This window comes from Amblyomma americanum, chromosome 5 (assembly GCF_052857255.1).
Source record: "Amblyomma americanum isolate KBUSLIRL-KWMA chromosome 5, ASM5285725v1, whole genome shotgun sequence".
Taxonomy (NCBI): domain Eukaryota; kingdom Metazoa; phylum Arthropoda; class Arachnida; order Ixodida; family Ixodidae; genus Amblyomma; species Amblyomma americanum.
The window spans coordinates 117,660,671-117,678,256 of record NC_135501.1 but is presented as its reverse complement, the minus strand read 5'-3'; the positions used below and the strand labels follow the sequence as shown (position 1 = coordinate 117,678,256).

General features: G+C 47.3%; 1 long non-coding RNA gene and 1 pseudogene across 1 annotated transcript in view; one reads left to right on the top strand and one right to left on the bottom strand.

The window, feature by feature from the left end:
• The window catches only part of LOC144132616 (uncharacterized), a 141,287-nt gene that overhangs the window by 18,662 nt on the left and 105,039 nt on the right, over positions 1-17,586 (top strand). The gene's annotated exons all lie outside the window — the stretch shown is intronic.
• LOC144133646 (uncharacterized) lies at positions 13,273-17,541 on the bottom strand (annotated as a pseudogene).

The window sequence follows — 17,586 nt, the reverse complement described above, 5'->3', positions numbered from 1 at the left end:
GATTGAAATCATGAAGCCTGTTTTGTATTTATTTTCGTACTTTAAAACAATATAATGCAGCACTTTTCTGGTGCCTTAAAATTATCAATTATTGAAGATTATTCAGGCAAATTTTAATGAAATTCAATGATGATGTTTTTTTTTTAAATCCAACTCAAAGTTGTCCCTTTTTTGACGTTTTTGAACTTTGGCCAATTTTGAGGCCATATTGAAAAATATCTGTCAAGTGTAGAGCTACAAAACTTGCCTGAAGTGAGCAAAAGTAGCTGAAAAATACTGAGAAAAAGGTTCAATGGGGAGATCTTAACGCATCTTTCCCTAAGGCTGCCCTGAAATGTGCGTTTTTTGCATTTTTGCACCGCATAGCTCCAGAAGCGATGTTTGCGACTTTTTACTCGGAAGATTAACACAGCAAGAAAACGTTTTTTTATTCGTTCGCATAGAACAAGTTGCAAAGAGGTACTGAAAAAAATAGTGATGTGTGCGGAAAAAATTTATTGTGCATGCAGTGATGCTCCAAACTTGCAATTTTGCGAAGTGGCAAAAACGACATTCTCCACCTCTTGTGACAGACGATTTTTTTCCGAGAAAACTACGAAGTGTCTTGTAAAACTAAGGTTCATTCCTTTGTGTGGACACATTTACCCATCACATGTAAAAATTTCATTAAAAACAAAAAATGCTCATGGCACCTCGAATACCGTTCTTATCTGAACATGCCCATACATTAGTGTGGGCAAAGAAACAGAAAGAAAATAATGGTGCCCAGCCCGCGCTCCGTAAGGCACAACGTCAATACAGTGGAAACCTGGGAGAGTTAGTGATACATTGTCGACATAATTGCACGGCGCTAATTACTAAGTAAGCGAAAAGGGAAAGCAGGCGCCAAAAATAGGAAAGGTGTGATATCATGAAAATTATTTGTTTTGTTTATGTCCCATGTATATATTTCTGGCGTTTTTTTTTCAATGAACCTTATAGTTGAAGTCGGTGCCTTTCTTGTGTCCTACTGTCTGCCCTCGTCTTTTGCGCGTGCAAACACTTCGTCATTGTCACTGCTGATGCATAGTAATGTTATTAATATTCAAAAGACACCTGATCTAGAGTGTAACCGGCCAACTCTAGCACTCAGAAAAAAGTTATTCTTTATCAAATGATATTACATCTATGATAATACAACTAAACAAAGAGAGACAACTTCAGCCAACGCTCGACAGATGCCTTTCCAACCTTAGAAACTAGTGTTGGTAAAGAACAAGGTATCGAGAAGTGGGCAATTTTCAATGTCTGTTTACCCTTGTGATGAATTGCGCAAGAGACGTGAAATTGCTGCCGAGAGGGTTAGCATCGCAGGGTGTCGGAATATGTTCACTTCAGAGAAAAATATTCGCCGTACATGCGGTGGCACCTTGCAACCATTTCCGATCAGCCTAGACAGAATTTTGCCAAGCCTAAAAAAAACGGTATAAATGCATATCATTCACGAGGCGGACTCAGACTAAACATGGTACGAAGAATAGGGGGGGGGGGGTGCAGGAACATTGCCAAAAAAGGGGTCGGCTACAAAGGGATAGTTCTGTAGGCACTTAAGGCGTCCCCCTCCCCTCTCCTGTTTTGACTCAACTGCGTGCTCTAAATTAGGTTAGACGTACGTCTTTCTTGCATCCTGTTTACATCATTAGGTTTCTTATTGCCTCTAGAATTTTCCATCGCATGCTGAAATGTACATCTTACTCGCCTTGCGTCAATTTGCCCCAATTTGGGTTGGATCAAAGATGGAAAAAGCGTGTGTGTGTGTGTGCGTGTTCATGCGCGCATACCTGGAAATTGAAGAACAGCTGTTATTTTCACACCGTCTGTTGTCAGCAAGGCAGCTATAACGTGCTTGTAATCACTCTTAGAGAATTTTTTTGGCAGCTGCTCCCCTGTCTTGCTGCAGCTTCCCGTGATAATGCACACGCTAAAAGCAGAGTGCATGCCTTGGTAGTTTTTGAACCAATATATTGGGTGGACTACTGTTCATTATTTGAATGTAACCAGAGTGTATTGGTCGTATTTATGGCCCAGGGAACACGCAAGAAATGTGTGTACTTTCGTGTTGAGCCCGCCCTTTGCTCTCATGGGTTGGTAGCAAATCATTTTGGGATGGGGTAGTTGCCATGCATTGACACATTCGCAGAAAAATAATTGGCTTCCGATTTTTATTCTATACAACACCGTCCATTGCTTGCGAAGTAATTTTTTCTGTAAATACTAAATGATTAGACGCTTTGACCAGCCGCCGCAGTGGCTGAGTGGTTATGGTGCTCGGCTGCTGGCCCGAAAGACGCAGGTTCGGTCCTGACTGCGGCGGTTGAATTTCGATGGAGGCGAAATTATAGAGGTCCGTGTACTGTGCGATGTCAGTGCACGTTAAAGAACCCCAGTTGGTCGAAATTTCCGGAGCCCTTAACTACGGCGTCTCTCATAGCGTCAGTCGCTTTGGAACGTTAAACCCCCATAAACTAAACTAAACTAGCATTGACCAGATCGCATTCTGTCAGGGCTGCCGCGGTGGCTCAGTGGTTATGGTGCTCGGCTGCAGACCTGAAAGACGTGGGTTCGATCCCTGCCGCAGCGGTCGAATTTCAATGGAGGTGAAATTCTAGAGGCCCGTGTACTGTGCGGTGCCAGTGCAAGTTAACCCCAGGTGGTCGAAATTTCCTGAGCCCTTCACTACGGCATCCCTCATAGCCTGAGTCGCTTTTGGACATTAAACCCCCGTAAACCAAACTGAACCAAGAATTCTGTCGGATCTGGAGTGTGCCAATTTTTTAATGAATTTGTCCACACAAATGCAGTACAGCGGCTATGCCGTATGCGGACAAGCAGACAAACAAACATTCGCCTAAGCTCTCGCATGTCAAGTCTTGCTAACATGGTTAAACGGCACCTTTTCAGAACACAGCAAGGCGACACGCTAGAGCAAGCTGCAAATGAAAGTGGAACAAAATGGGCGTTGACACGAATGATGGGTCTGGCACCCGGATGGCACGAAACTGTTCCTGGTTGAGATACAGGCCCAATTCATTCTCAAAACGCGCTGATGGCAGCTTTGCTTTGTTGTTTTGAGTAGAAGGGGGGGGGGGGGGGGGCCTCGCTTTGCCAAAAGGTCCATTCGTTTCGGCTGCACCTCCTGAACTGGTTCACAGCCGGTTCACTGCGGTGAATGGATGGTTCAGCACTCTTGCAGCCGCAGTACAGTGGTGCAACTAGAGCGCGATACTAGCACCACTCTGAAACGAATACTGAGGGGCAGATGTTTTGCAAAAGATATGCATGCCTTCTGCTCCCTGCGTGCCGCTGTGCATGGTTGTGCCGTGCACTGTCCGTACATACGCTCAAATTTTCGCGTTTTCGCCAGAGTGTTTGTGTTCCCTTTCTTGCTGCCCGTGGTGCCTAAAGGACGATATTAACCTGTGATGCACTGTCAACTCTTGTCGACGTAGCCATGGAGCTCATAGACTCGGACAGCGACGAAATCGACGACATGGCTGTGGTATTGGCTGAAAAGTTGGTGAGGATGGACAGAAACCACATTCCGCGGTACTGCGAGGATGTAGTTGGAAGTTATTTTGATTTTGAATTCAAGAGACTCTTCCGGCTTTCACGCGATACTTTCTGCAATCTAGCAGCCCGCTATGAAACGTCTCAGTTCTTCCCAAAAGGTCACGGCGGGCGTCCTCGTATCAGTGCTGAGAAGACCTGTCTCGTTGTGTTAGGTTATCTGGGAAGCCAGTGCAGCATGTATTCTCTCGCAGGCAAATTTGACATATCGGAGTCCTCGGTGCATGCGTGCATTGAAAGGGTGCTCAACTTCCTGCATAGCATCAGTGGAGAAGTCATCTCATGGCCAAGCCAGCAAGAACGAGAGCGTATCAAGGCTGGCTTTTTGTCAAAGAGTGCAGGCAAGGGACCGCGGAACACCATTGGCTGTGTGGGTGGTTGCCACGTGGAAATAAACACCCCGACGGAGTCGGCCCCCTCATATTTCAACCACAAAAAGTTTCTCTCTGTGATCCTCCAGGCAATATGCGACGGCAGGAATAAATTCATTGATGTGTTGGTCGGGTTCCCAAGGTCAGCCCATGATGCTAGAGTTCTTCGTGAAGCCCGCTTCTACGACGAAGCAGAGACAAAATGCGGCGATGACTACCTGCTGGGAGATAGTGCATACCCGTTGCTGCCTTGGCTGCTTACTCCCTACAGAGACACTGAGCACAACTTCCAGGTATGGAAGAAATACAATAAATGTCATTCCCAGCAAAGAACTGCAATAGAGAACACATTCGGCCTTCTCAAGCAGCGGTTCAGAAGGCTGTATCTGGCTGACGTTACCATCAAGCAGTGCTGTCTGATCATCATGGGTGCATGCGTATTGCTCAACATGTGCAATGCTGAACGGGACTTCTTCGACGAGCTTCAGCAAATTCATCAGCCTGAATGAATGAATGAAGGGAATGATGATGAAAATGACATTGTCGAGCGCAGTTTGGTAGTGTACAGCGAAAGCCTGAGAAAGGTCATAAAGCAGAAGCAGTGCTGAGTCCATATTCTCCTGAAGTGTGAAGAGTTTTTTCATGAAAAACTGCTCACGTCATCCTCATCTTCAAGCCATCCAGCCAGCCGACTATCTTCTGTGGCGATTCTGGACTCAGCACACAACACACCGCAGAGGTCCAGCACACACCAAACGCACACCACGAACACAGCACACCAAATTGCGTGTTCAGAACACTAACACACCACTGCCGCTGTCTGTACAGAGTCCTTAATAAACATGTTCGTGTCCACAACACACTCCCTTGTATAATCACATAACACCAACAGCAACAACATCAACAAGATAAATCCCAGGGATACATTAACACAACAACAACAACCAGATACATGCCAGAGATACCTAGGGCTGTTCAGTGGGCTCTACTCATGAAGTCCGTTCTAACGTTATCTCTGCCTTTAATATATTCCACCTGAAATGAGTATTCTTGCAAGGCCAAACTCCATCTCATAACTTTACTATTGTTCATTTTGGCCTTGGTTAAATATTCAAGCGGCTGATGATCTGTCTGAATCCTGAAATGTCTCCCATACAGATAAATGTGGAATTTCTTTACCGCCCACCCCACCGCCAAACATTCCTTTTCAACGGTGGAGTAGTTGCGTTCACTAGCCGATAATATCTTGCTTGCAAAAAATACCGGATGTAGCACGCGATTCTCTTCTTGCAAGAGTACGGCTCCTAAAGCTCGGTAAGCAGAACAGGCGGTTTTGCCATACACTCTTTTAACATCACGAATGCATTTTCATGTTCAGCAGTCCAAGTCAGCTTATTGCTTGCCCCCTTCTTAGTGAGTTCGACAAGCGGGTCGGCTATGTGGGCATAATCGGGAATAAAGTCCCTGCAGTATCCTGTTAACCCCAGGAATGACTGTACCTCCTTCTTGTTCGTCGTTGTCGGGGCCTGCTGTATTTTGTCCAAGATGTCGTCTTTCGTCGCGATGCGGCCCATCCCCAGCTTGTGACCGAGAAAAGAAATGGCTTCAAAGCTCAGCTCACATTTCGCCGGTTTTATGGTCAACCTGGCTAGCTGAATTCTATCAAATAGTTTTTCCAATGTAATTACATGCTCTTCCCACGTATCTGTTGCCACCAGGATGTCATCAATATATTGTTCTACATTTTGGAGCTCATCCAAAACCTTCCTCATCAGCTTCGTAAATATTGCAGATGCTGTCTTCAAACCAAAAGGCATGAATTTAAATTGGAATAAACCCGCCGAGCACGAAAAGGCAGTCTTCTCCTTAGAAGAATCTTCCATTGGTATTTGCCAATACCCTTTAGCTAAGTCAAATTTAGAAAAAAAACCTTTCTTGAGCCACCTTAGCGAACACCACGTCCGCTCTTGGTATGGGTTCTCCATCGGGTACTATGATGTCATTTAGCTTACGAAAATCTACACACAGTCGCTTAGTACCATCGGGTTTTTTGACAACCACGAGAGGCACATTGTATGCTGACCGCGACCTCTCAATCACACCAAGCTTTAACATATCCCGCACCTCCTTTTCTATTGATTCTTGAACTGCTAAAGGTTGTGGGTATTGCTTCACGCTGATTGGTCTATCTGTAGAAAGATCTAGTCTGCAACATATGACATCCGTTTTGCCCGGCACATCTGAAAACACATCCTCTTTGCTTTGGAGTAGGGCCTTTATCTGTGAACTTCGGTCTTCATTCAAATTGGGGTTAACTAACACCTTATCCCAACCTACAGTTTTCTTCCCACTCCATGTGGGCATCTTGACAACATCATCTGTCTCCTCGGCTACTACCGAGCATGCTACTTTGGGGGCGCACTGAACGGGAACTCTTTCTTCGTACTTTTTCAACATGTTTGCATGGAACACCTTCTTGGTGTTATTTATCAGTAACTCATAATCCATGTCATTTTTCTTCTGCGTCACAAGGTAAGGGCCCTTCCACTGCATCAGTAACTTATTATGATCCGTGGGTAGCAAGATGAGAACCTTGTCGCCCGGATTCAAATTCCTATGAGTGGCTTTCTTGTCATAGTAGCCCTTATAGCGTTCGCACGCCCTTTTTAGGCCTTGATGGGCAAGCCTGCATGTTTCTTCCAACTTGTCCCGCAACTCAAGAACGTATGTGTAAGTTGTCTTGAGATCTGATGCAATCTCCTTATTAGCCCACAGCTCCTTGAGTATTGTAAGTGGACCTCTAACGGTTCTCCCATACAACATCTCAAAGGGCGAGAAACCAAGACTCGTTTGTGGTACTTCGCGGTAAGCGAACAAAAGAGCTGGGAGATATCTATCCCAATCAGGTCTCTTCTGGCACATTTTCTTGATCATATTTTTGAGAGTACCGTTGAACCGCTCTACAAGCCCATTACACATGGGATGGTAAGGCGTCGTCAGTAACTGTCTTACTGACAAAAGGCGGTTAACCTCCTTCATTAGCTCCGACGTGAAGTTCGAGCCCCGGTCACTCAAAATTTCTCTCGGGAACCCATAACGCGAAAAATTTCCACAAGACCCTCCGCCAGTTGGATACTGTCAATAGTTCTCAGTGGAACAGCGTCAGGATAACGTGTGGCCACGTCAACCAGAGTAAGCACATATCTATTGCCTTTGGCGGATACTGGAGAGATTGGCCCCACAATGTCAACCGCCACTCACTGAAACGGTAGGTCGATGGCTGGCATCTTGCCCAGAGGTACAGAACCAACTCTTCCCTTCGGAACTGTGCGCTGGCACACGTCACATGAGCGAACAAAGCGCTTAACGTCACTCTGAACACCCGGCCAAAAGAACTCCTCGGTGATCCTAGACACCGTTTTTTGAACACCCAGGTGTCCGGCCATAATGGCGTCATGTCCTAAGCGCAGCACGGCCTCTCGCATATCTCTTGGTAACACCAGCTGTTGGACCCGCCTTCGTGAACTAAATATGCACTCCCTGTGCAGAAGACCATTTACCAATTGATATTCGAAGGACGTGCGACTTTTCTTGCTTTTCACTTTTTCCCCGACTCTTTCGAAGCAGGCCTTCAGGCTCGGGTCTTCCTTTTGCCTAATTGCAATTTCGCCCGGTGTTACGCTCAGGCACATTGTAACAGGAGCAGAGAGCGGACACTGCATTGCTCGGACTGTCGCTTGAGCTCTTGTCTCCACTGCCGACGAAAAACTGACTGCAACCGTCTGAGCTGTCGCAGGCCTTTCCTCCTTTGGATGTTCTTCAACGTCGAGCATGCTCCATTCGGGATCGGGGTCTTCGACACTTCTTGCACCCGTAATGTTCCCCAAGATGAGATCGTAGATGGGTTGGTCTACGCATTTTGCCACTACCTGCCCAGTATAATATGGCGTGGACACTAGGATCCTGGCTTCAGGAAGGTACCTTACTGTGCTGTCTACCAGAGTGACGGCCGACGCTTCCCCTGTAAGATCCTTGTCCTTCACCAGGCTTCTACGAACCAAGACTGTGTTAGCTCCGCTGTCTCTAAGCACCAATATAGGACGGTCCCCTATTTGCCCAACCACCACTGGCATTGCTGCTTTCGACTTGGGTGTTCCACTCACTGCCTCATTTTCCAGCAGCGTTTGCTCTCCTTTCAGCTGTAAAACTTCGGGTGGCGTGACAAGTTATACCCTTGAGTCGACAACGCATGCAGCGTGGTCCTGCGTTCTGTATCGGCACTCATCCAGAGTATGACCCCTCCTCTTACAACCTTGACACACAACCTGTGTTTTCCGGGCAGTGCTACTAGTCCGACAGTCAGCTGCACGGTGTCCCACCTTGCCGCAGAGAAAACACCTTACTGGTGCGTTAGACGCACCGCCATAAGCTCTTGGTTTTGCAGCATCTGTCTCTAGGGTCTTTTGGGTTTCCTCCTTTGCCTTACTCAAATTTCTTAGCCTTTGAGCCTCGAGGAATTGGTCTGCAGTGTCGGCGAACTCTTCTAATGAACACAACTTTCTTTCCTTCAGGAATAGCGCCAGCTTTGAGCTGCAACACGCTAAAAATTGCTCTGTGACCAGCTTGTCACGCACCCCTTCAAAACTCTTTTCTGTGTTTGACATATCAAGCCACCTATCAAAATAGTTGGATAGCCTGCAGGAAAACTGCTTAGCGGTTTCCGAATCCTCAGGTTTCGCGGTGCGAAATCTCTCACGAGAACCCTCTGCCGTAAGCCTGAATCTTTGGAGGAGTGCCTTTTTGACTTTCTCGTAGTCCATGGAATCAGCAGCAGGCATCCTTCCAAACACATTCAGCGCCTCTCCGACTAAACACATGCTTAATGCCGTGGCCCATTCACTGCGCTCCCAGCCTTGACCCAAAGCTATCCGCTCGAATCGTTGCAGATATGCATCCAAATCATCTCTCTTGTCATCAAAAGGAGCCATCAGCTTCCGTGGGCAAACTTTGGCTGGTCTAGGAGATTCTGTACCCGCTAAGGAACACTGATCATTGTCCGTGATCTCCTCATATCCTCCCGCGACATGCGCCTGTTTCCACAAAATAAACTCCTTCTCCCGTTCTGTTCTTTTCTCCTGTTCTTCTGCCTCGCGGGCTCTTCTAGCTTCTCGCTCTTCTGCCTCGCGAGCTCTTTTCGCCTCGCGCTCTTCTGCCTCGCGAGCTCTTCTGCCTCGCGAGCTCTTTTCGCCTCGCGCTCTTCTGCATCATGAGCGTCTGCGCGTGCTTGCACCCTTTCTTCTCTCTGCCTTTCTGCCTGTTCTTTCTCCTCGTCATAGAGACGCATCGGCTCTTCCTTGCTTAACCCTAGCTTGAGCGCCAGCTCTAAAGTTTTTGCCAAGTCCATACTTTCTGTCTTCGAGAGATCGGAAAAATCCGAGACAAAGCAAAAAAGAAAAAAAAGGAAATGAATCCTGGCACAAGCTCACCACTTATCTTTGTCACGGATCTCTCCGGAGAACACTCAGACCGAAAGGATGGACTAGGCGACGGGTGTACCCACACAAATGCACATTTAATACACCCTACGTGGCACACACACTAGAACACAAAACTAACACAAAACACAGACTATAAATACACACGACCCGGACACACTGCTACTAGCGTCTACTACTATGTTCTACTATTAGTGGTCGGCGTTCGTGCTCACAGTTGGTTCGGTGTGGCTGCGGCGTTGTATGGATCCAGTAGGCGGCGTCGAGGCGGCGTTCGCCGTGCTTGGACTGGCGTTGCTGGCTGCGTCGTACAAGCTCCCGGTCCAAGCGCCCGTGGAGGTGATGCCGTTGTTGTTGGCATTGGGGGCACCACCCGCATGGGTTGCAACAGCGCTGGAGACACCCCTGGCCGTAGCAGGTGGTAGCGTCCTCTGTTGACTCCCCTGAACGGGCTCAGGCACGGCAGGAAGTTCACGAAGCGGAGTCATAGAATGCGAGCTCACCGGAGCAGTAGCCGGCGTCGCTCTCTTCCAGCCAAAGTGTCCCTGACCCGCCAGAGCCTCCACTTCTCTGCTGTTCTCCCCCAGTGCCTCGCTCTCACTCGCCCTTTTATAGCCTCGGTGTTAGTCCACGTAAGCCTTGTCGTCGTCTTCTTCTCTTCTCCACCAATCATCTTTCTCCACCTCGCCGAATTGTTCTCCACCAATCATCTCTCTCCACGTCACCGAATGCTTCTTCTTCCTCTTCTTTATTCTTCGGTTAATTCACGTGGTCTTCTTCACATCATTTTCCTTTAAAATTTAATTTAGGCTCCTTAATATATGTGACACACTGTCAGTGTTCTTGTGAAATGAATAGTGCAACATCGCATGTTTACTATTGCAAATGAAACAGTGTTTCAGCACATTTTCTGATGGAACACATAAAAATTTATCTCTATTAGTGGATGCCACCTTCTCAACAGCCGTGACGAGGCGCTCAAATAGCGTCATTTTTTTCTGAAAACGCTCGACTCTATCTTTTCATGCCTCCCTGAATTCATCAAGGAGGCCCTGTACTGACTTTTTTTGCGCCTTTTTTTTTCTGGCAGGTTTTGCTGTGTTGATGTTGACGGCTGCGGCTCTTCACCCAAACAGCTTGGTCCTTCAGTTTCATTGCTACAATGTGAAACAATGGAATGCTTAGCTTCTCAATAGCTACAGCTTGAGACTTAGCAGTAAAGGAACCCACCTGCTTTTTCCTGTTGTTATTCCAGGCGCAAGGAGCACAGTTGGAGCTATATGATGTTCTTTCTCAAGAACTTCGCTCAACTCCCTGGATCCAGAAAGGAAGACAAATTAGAAGCTTGAAAAAGCACAATGCAAGAAATAGACTAATACACTCACTCTTCATGCTCGCATGACGTCCTGGAATGGCCAGACGAACCATTTTTTGCCTTAGCCCTTTTATAGGCCCGGTCAAGGCTTTTCCACTTGTTTTGCACCTGGAGCGCAGTGGTTTTGACCGAAAACTTGACAGATACCAAATCGGCCAGTTTTTGCCATACGGCTTTCTTTGTTCTAAGAAAAGAAACGGGCACAAACTCAGCCACATGAAAACGCAACACTTCTGCTCTACATTTTGCATCTAAATGCATGTCGAGCTCGAACAAAAATTATGTAACACTGTCATTTCACATAAGAACCATGCATGTTAACTGCGTTTATAAATGTACTTGATATTATAAACTACTTTCTATGCATCTGTTAATGCTGGTCATGATCAAGTTCATCTTTAGTGTGTCATCTAATTTCAGAGCTGCATTATAATTCTCATCGCCGAACCCCTGAGCATGCAGAAAGCTACACGTGATTATGACAGCTGCAAGATACTCTTCTGCTGCTTCAAAAAGGCCAGACTTGATCACACATTGGCCTTCACTGCCTGAAATCATGCAAAACTATGCCCACTCGAAGCTAGACGATTAATGAAATATCCATGTAGCGTGACTTTCCGAAAACCGCCCTTCCTCCCGACATTTTCCTTGAGCTCCTTGTGCTTGGAAATCAGAAAGCGGGCCTTCGGCCCATTCCAGAGGTCAGACTCAGGGGAGCCTGGGCGCTCATTGTGCGTAGGCCCCACAGCCGCATAAACCTGCGCTGCAGGTAATGCAGCGGTTGACGCCACGGTTGGAGACGGGGCCATCAGCGCAGGCGACGCGGAGGCCGACTTCGCGGGTGGAGACGGAGCCATCGTTGGTGCAGCCGTCTGCGTTGTATGTCTGACTAAAATGCACACGATCTCCCCATCTGTGTACAGAAAAAATATGGGAACTTATTACGGCTTGGGCGCTTACGATTTGACGCTAACACTGGAACAAAGCTATGCACTAGATGTTAAGTGTAAACAGAATAACAAACAAGCATCATATCATAATTTAACATCCAATAGGTCGTAGCGAGAAGTACTGCAAGAAGGCAGTAGACAGCTGCAGTGAACAAAGATCTCCACCAAAAAAAAGTGACCACGTGCGTGCATATGTGCACGCACGTCGTTAGTGCACGTACCTGGCGTGGCGTAGGCAAAACCTTCACCCTGACGAGCGCGGGCCCCGTTTTCATCCACCACAGGTCGCAGCATCGTCAACTGGCCATTTATTAGCACGTTCAGTGCTCCGTCAATTTCGCCTGCTGCCATCGTCTGCTGCGTCCCGCTCTGCACCACCGTTGCACCTCCGACTGCGGGGGTTCAGAAATTTCGTGAACCAGCCCTGCACCTTTGCTGCACTTTTTGAAACGAACGGTAGGGCGCTAGGCTGCACCGCTGAAACGAATGGCAGTGCGCAGCACCACGTGAACCAGTTCAGGAGGTGCAGTCGAAACGAATGGACCTAAATTTGGAGCAGGATTTGTTTCACATGGCTGTCTGCCACTTGCCCGTTCATCGAAACCAGCCTCGATAGCTACTGCAGTACGTTAGCTTTACTATCGGCATCAGAGTAGTATACACTCTGAAAAACAAAATATAGATTGAAACTATCCAACCCTGAAAAGCTTTTTTTTACATGTCTGGAAATCGTACAACAGGAGATCGGGCTTGCTTCAGTGGTGGATCGAAGGGAGGGGAGGCCGATCGCCCCTCCCAGGCACTTTTTCATTTTTCAACTAGCACTGCCAAGCCAACAATGCCTGCAAACACTGACCCCAATAGGCTGGGAAGCAGGGCTAGTTGCTTCATACTTGGCAAAATACCGGTGCAAAGAAATAAGACAGAAGGATGAAGAGCTCCCCTCCACCCACACCCTCCTTCCGACAATTCCGTAACCAACAAGAAGTTGTTCACAAACTAATATATATGCTTCCTTATTATGGAACACAACTCTCTCTGCTTGCTTGACATGCACAAGGGTAATGGGCAGGCTAATCACAAAGATTGTACACAAAATAGGAACGAGCTTCACCGGTGATGCCTGGCGGCTAATTAACGGCTGTTGTATGTTCCTAGTGACGAACAGTCGGTCATGCCTGCTCACATTTTTGACGTTCCACATCTGTGGCTCCAATTTCCGCCGCAAACCAAAATCTGAGAAAAACTAAGGGCATGGTAGGGCTACTTTGCAAGTCTTCATTAGTAAAGCCAACTATCAAGTAAAAAGAAGGCGAAAGCAATTACATGTACAGTTTTTACGGGTCAAACAAGTTAGTTTACTGTAGATGGCATTGTCTTGGCTTCAGCTGTCGAGGGCATGTACTTTCATTGTAGTGGTTATTCGGCTCCCCCTGGTAATTCATGAATAACTAGTAGATGTCACAAAGGGCAGCTAATGTCAAGAGGCAAGGCAGTCATTCTAGCTGCTGGGCTGACTGCTGGTTACCACAGGCAGTGCTTTCTTGTTTGCTTTTTCCCTGGCCTCGACAGCCATCCTGTTCCAGTTTCGCACTTCCATGGAGCGAGCAATGCAGGTGTCTACAATTTCTGGAAGATTGCAGTCTTTAGAAAAACGTAGCAGGAATGGCTTCATTTTCGTCGCCCAGAAGTTGTCGTCTCAGCGTACCTCTTGCACATGTATTCCCTTTGTTGTATACACTGCAAAGTCACAGATATTCCTTCTGGTGACATGAAGCTGGCCGTGCACTTGGTAAAAATATCGGTGTGATCGTCTATGCGCTGGATCACCTTCTTTTTGCTTTTTCTCTGAGAGCTTTCGTGCTGCTTCCAGGGGCTGATCTTCCTTTGCGTTTAACGGGCATTTCACCTCTACAAGTCGGCAACTATCCCGTCAGGTGACGCTGCCAGGAATCCATGCTCAAGGTCAGCAAAGAGCCCACATGGTTGAACAACTCTGTTCATCTATGCTCCATATAGCTGGAGTGCAACGCTCTCATGCTGCTTCCCGTGCTCCGTGGCAGAATTTGTGAAGCTCTTTGGATGAAGGAGGGCCTTGACCAGTGCATCACAGGGTGTGGAGTCCTTTCTTATGCAGACAGCTTGGAAATTTGAAGCAGTGAGGCGGAGCCCTCTTTGCTCGAACCAGTTTGAATTGTCTGCCTGTCCCCGTGTTTGTGCCTCAACCTGTTCGCATCGTTCCTTATCAACGTGGAGCTCTTTTTCTTTCTCAGCTAACCCTTCAGATGGCATGTCTGGCTTCATGCAATTGGCCCCATAGTGAGGTGATGAGGTGCTAGCTGCACGGATCTTCTGTTCATGCTGGCTATCAAAAAGTCTTCTTTTCCGAGGCAGTTGCCGGTCTTTTGCACCCGTTTTCTTGTTGGCATACAGTTGAACCTGGTTATAACGAACAGCATGATTTTCCAGAATCTGTTCGTTGAATCAAATATTTCGCTCTACCCAAACACGGTTTTAACGAATTTCAGTACCCATTTCATTGTACAGGATATTGTGAAGTTGAGCAAAAATGTGCTAATGAAAGTAATGCCATGCCACTCACCACGCATATCTGCTCCGTAAACAATTTATTGCACAGCAATCTGCACTTACTTGCACTAGGGTTTGCACAGAGCGCCTAGTAACATCAACGTGAATTACATTCTCAATGCGTGATGAAATGCCAATCAATTCAAGTCCGCTTCCTTGTATCTCGGCAGGGTAGCGGCGCAGCACGTCTGCTGCAGTAAGTGCTTCATGAAATGTAGGGTAAGGGCTATCGTCTTCTGGCGGCGGCGGCTCCTCGTCCTCCTTGACGCCAGACGCCAGCGCATCAGCAACGATTTCTGCATCCAGTGGGCTTGCCGCCACCTCTACCTCGTCATCAACCATCGTAAAACCTTCAAAGCAGACATCTTGGGGCACAGTGTCAGAAACGCGGGCAAGTTCTTCCCAAAGAGCGGCAGTGTTGCCATCGTCTTCAGCTGCACTCGTGGCTTCGGCAGCCGCCTGGCATAGTCCAGCATGCCGAAAACAGTTCATGCGTTTTCACAGTTAACGCGACAAGTGTTTTCTTTTTTCTGCGCTCCACGCAGCAAAGAATACACTTTGGCGCAAAGCGGCAGAGCTTACTGCTGCTTCATAGCCATCTTCGAAGTACACCAAAGGCAGGAGGTACGGGTACGCAGCAACGGTTGGAATCGATGGCACTAGCACACTACGATGCATGAGGAGCAACCAAACAAACTGAAATACTAAACGTCAACAACGAAAACATAGAGGAAAAAGAGGAGGAGAGCGGTAGGCAAGATGCGCAGCCAGTCGCATTACCCTCTTTCTCTTTTCTACTAGCTATTTTTTTATGACGCTGTTCTGTCCGGTGCCAGGATAGGCCTGGAGATGTACGCACATAACTTGATCACGTGGTGAGCAGTTGCCGAATAGGAGCGCTGCAGAGCAATGGGGCGAAGCCGGCAAAGGCACCAGGGGCTGCTTGACTGGTTCGTTGCTTCTCCCTCTACTCTCTGCGCGCTCTGTTAGTAGCATGGTGCAAAAATACTGAGGTGTTGACACTGCGTCCGGTGGAGCGTCCAGATTATGTTTGGCTGCAAGCCGACAGATGGCGCCAATTTCAGCGGGCCCATTTGAGCGGTGCTGGCGCCTTGAGATTGCACTGCCCAAGCTTGATTTTCACTTTGATGGCGTGAATTGAATTCAAAACGCTTAGGAAATCCGTTGCTTGAAATTAAAAGCAGTAGTGTGCCAGTCTTAAAATTTTGTTTGCATGAAATTGTCCTGTGTATAGCGGGTAATGATATGGACTCTGTCGAGCAGCACTCGAAGCTCATTCACGTTTCGCTTCCTCGCTCAATTCATGTTTCATAGATCTAAGCATAATATATATAAGTGGGGGTCCTCGTGCCCTTCCTGCTTACAAGGGCAGAAAATTATTGCACCGGAAAGTTTTTGCTTCACGCTTATCGTTGCTTCTTCACTCTATTTGAAGACCGTTCGAACAGTTTTGCTTAGTGGGCTAATTTTCAAAATGCAGCGCACTAGTATGGTGCGGCTATTTACGACTCAAGTTGTGAAGAGGCTGCATATTAGGTAGAAACTTTCTCACGCCAGAAATGTATCGCGCGGGATGAAAGGGCGCGTCGGATCATGGACCATAACCCAACACGAAAGCTTGACGAAACGGCATTTTTACTCCGATGCAAATTATAGAACGGGCATAATTTTTCAGTAAGCTCCTTTCCACTGGAGGCTAAATGGCTCTTGAAGTACTGAAGTGTGTAGGGGTCAGTGTTCAGCCAAGTACGGTTTCGAAACTCACAGTAAGGTGCAAAAATATAAGGAAATCACTATCTCAGAAGTTTACACTGTCATGTACTCCCACAACTAAAATGAAACGAAAAATTTCAGAACTTTAGTGCACACCATATGCCCAGTGCAAACAAAAAATGCAGTAACTGGGTGAAATGTTCAAGATATACAGTGTCACTGCGCGGTAACAGCAGTTTTACATGTAACGTAAACAGCAAAAGTCGCAAAAACTGTGGTATATACGAACATATTAATGAAAATTGCGGCTGAGAGGAACAAAGCTTAGCCAGTTTCTTTTTTTCTTGAGTCACCTTTTTCATGCTCATGTTAACATGCCTGCAGTGCTGCCTCATCTGCATGCTAACATAGCAGTGAAGCAACTGAGCCACTGTTTCCTCCTTGTGCTCATCACATGGAAAAGTAATGGTGTAGGTGTCAAGAACACCATCAGTTGTGTCCCCGTAGACAGTCTGGGTGTCTGCAAACCAACTGAACGTTTGTTTCAGTAAGTTATAAAGATGCATGTTTGGCTGTATAAGGCCTCCCCTGTCCTTTGCATTTCTCAATGCTGCCTCAGCAGTACTGCTCTTTTCTGAACTGAATGCTGATTTGCATGTCGGACAGTTGGTGAATTTTTTCATTTTTCTGCTCATGAATTCTGCTGAATAAAAGACAATGCAGTCTTCAACTTCGACTTTAGGCCAACGTCGCTTGGATGCATGTGCAAGAGGTTTCCTCTTCCGAGGTGGCTTTCTATGTCTCTGGCCGCGTGAGATACTTGGGACAGTTTGGAGATAAGGTAGGAACTGCATCTCTGCAAAGCACGGGCCTCTTTTTCACGTCAGGTAGCACTCTTCCATCGAGTTCTGCGTAATATGCTCGGGATATCGCGTCGTCTGCAAAATGCTTCGCGCAGACATGGTCAGTGGGCATTAACATTCGGTCTACCCTAGGAATCGCACGGCGCCACTTTACCAAACGAACATTGTCAGACGGAGCTTTGAATAATGGCACAGGCTCCGCACAAGTCCAGTAGCCCGAATTGCAGTTCGGCACGAAACACTTTCTTTCCATTGCGCAGCACTCATCAGCTGTGGGCTACTCTGCCGACGATAGCCAAACGCAAGGTCTTGGTGCAAAATAAAAGAACTCGTTTAAAACAGCAATGCAGCTGCACACTCAGAAATGTGGCAAAAATGTGTGCAGTGCCGCGCCACGCTGGACTGAGAGGGGAGAGTGTCAACACCTCAGTATGTTATTCTTACACTGTGGTTAGTAGTAATTTTTTCTTTCCAAACCCGTGCCGCGGCACTGGGGAAGGGAGCAGGCGGGAGAGTGGGCGCATTGACGCACCCTGGGAGCTGGCGCGCGGCGCCCATGGGTGATCGTTGACCGCACACTCATATTCGCTATATACAATGTAC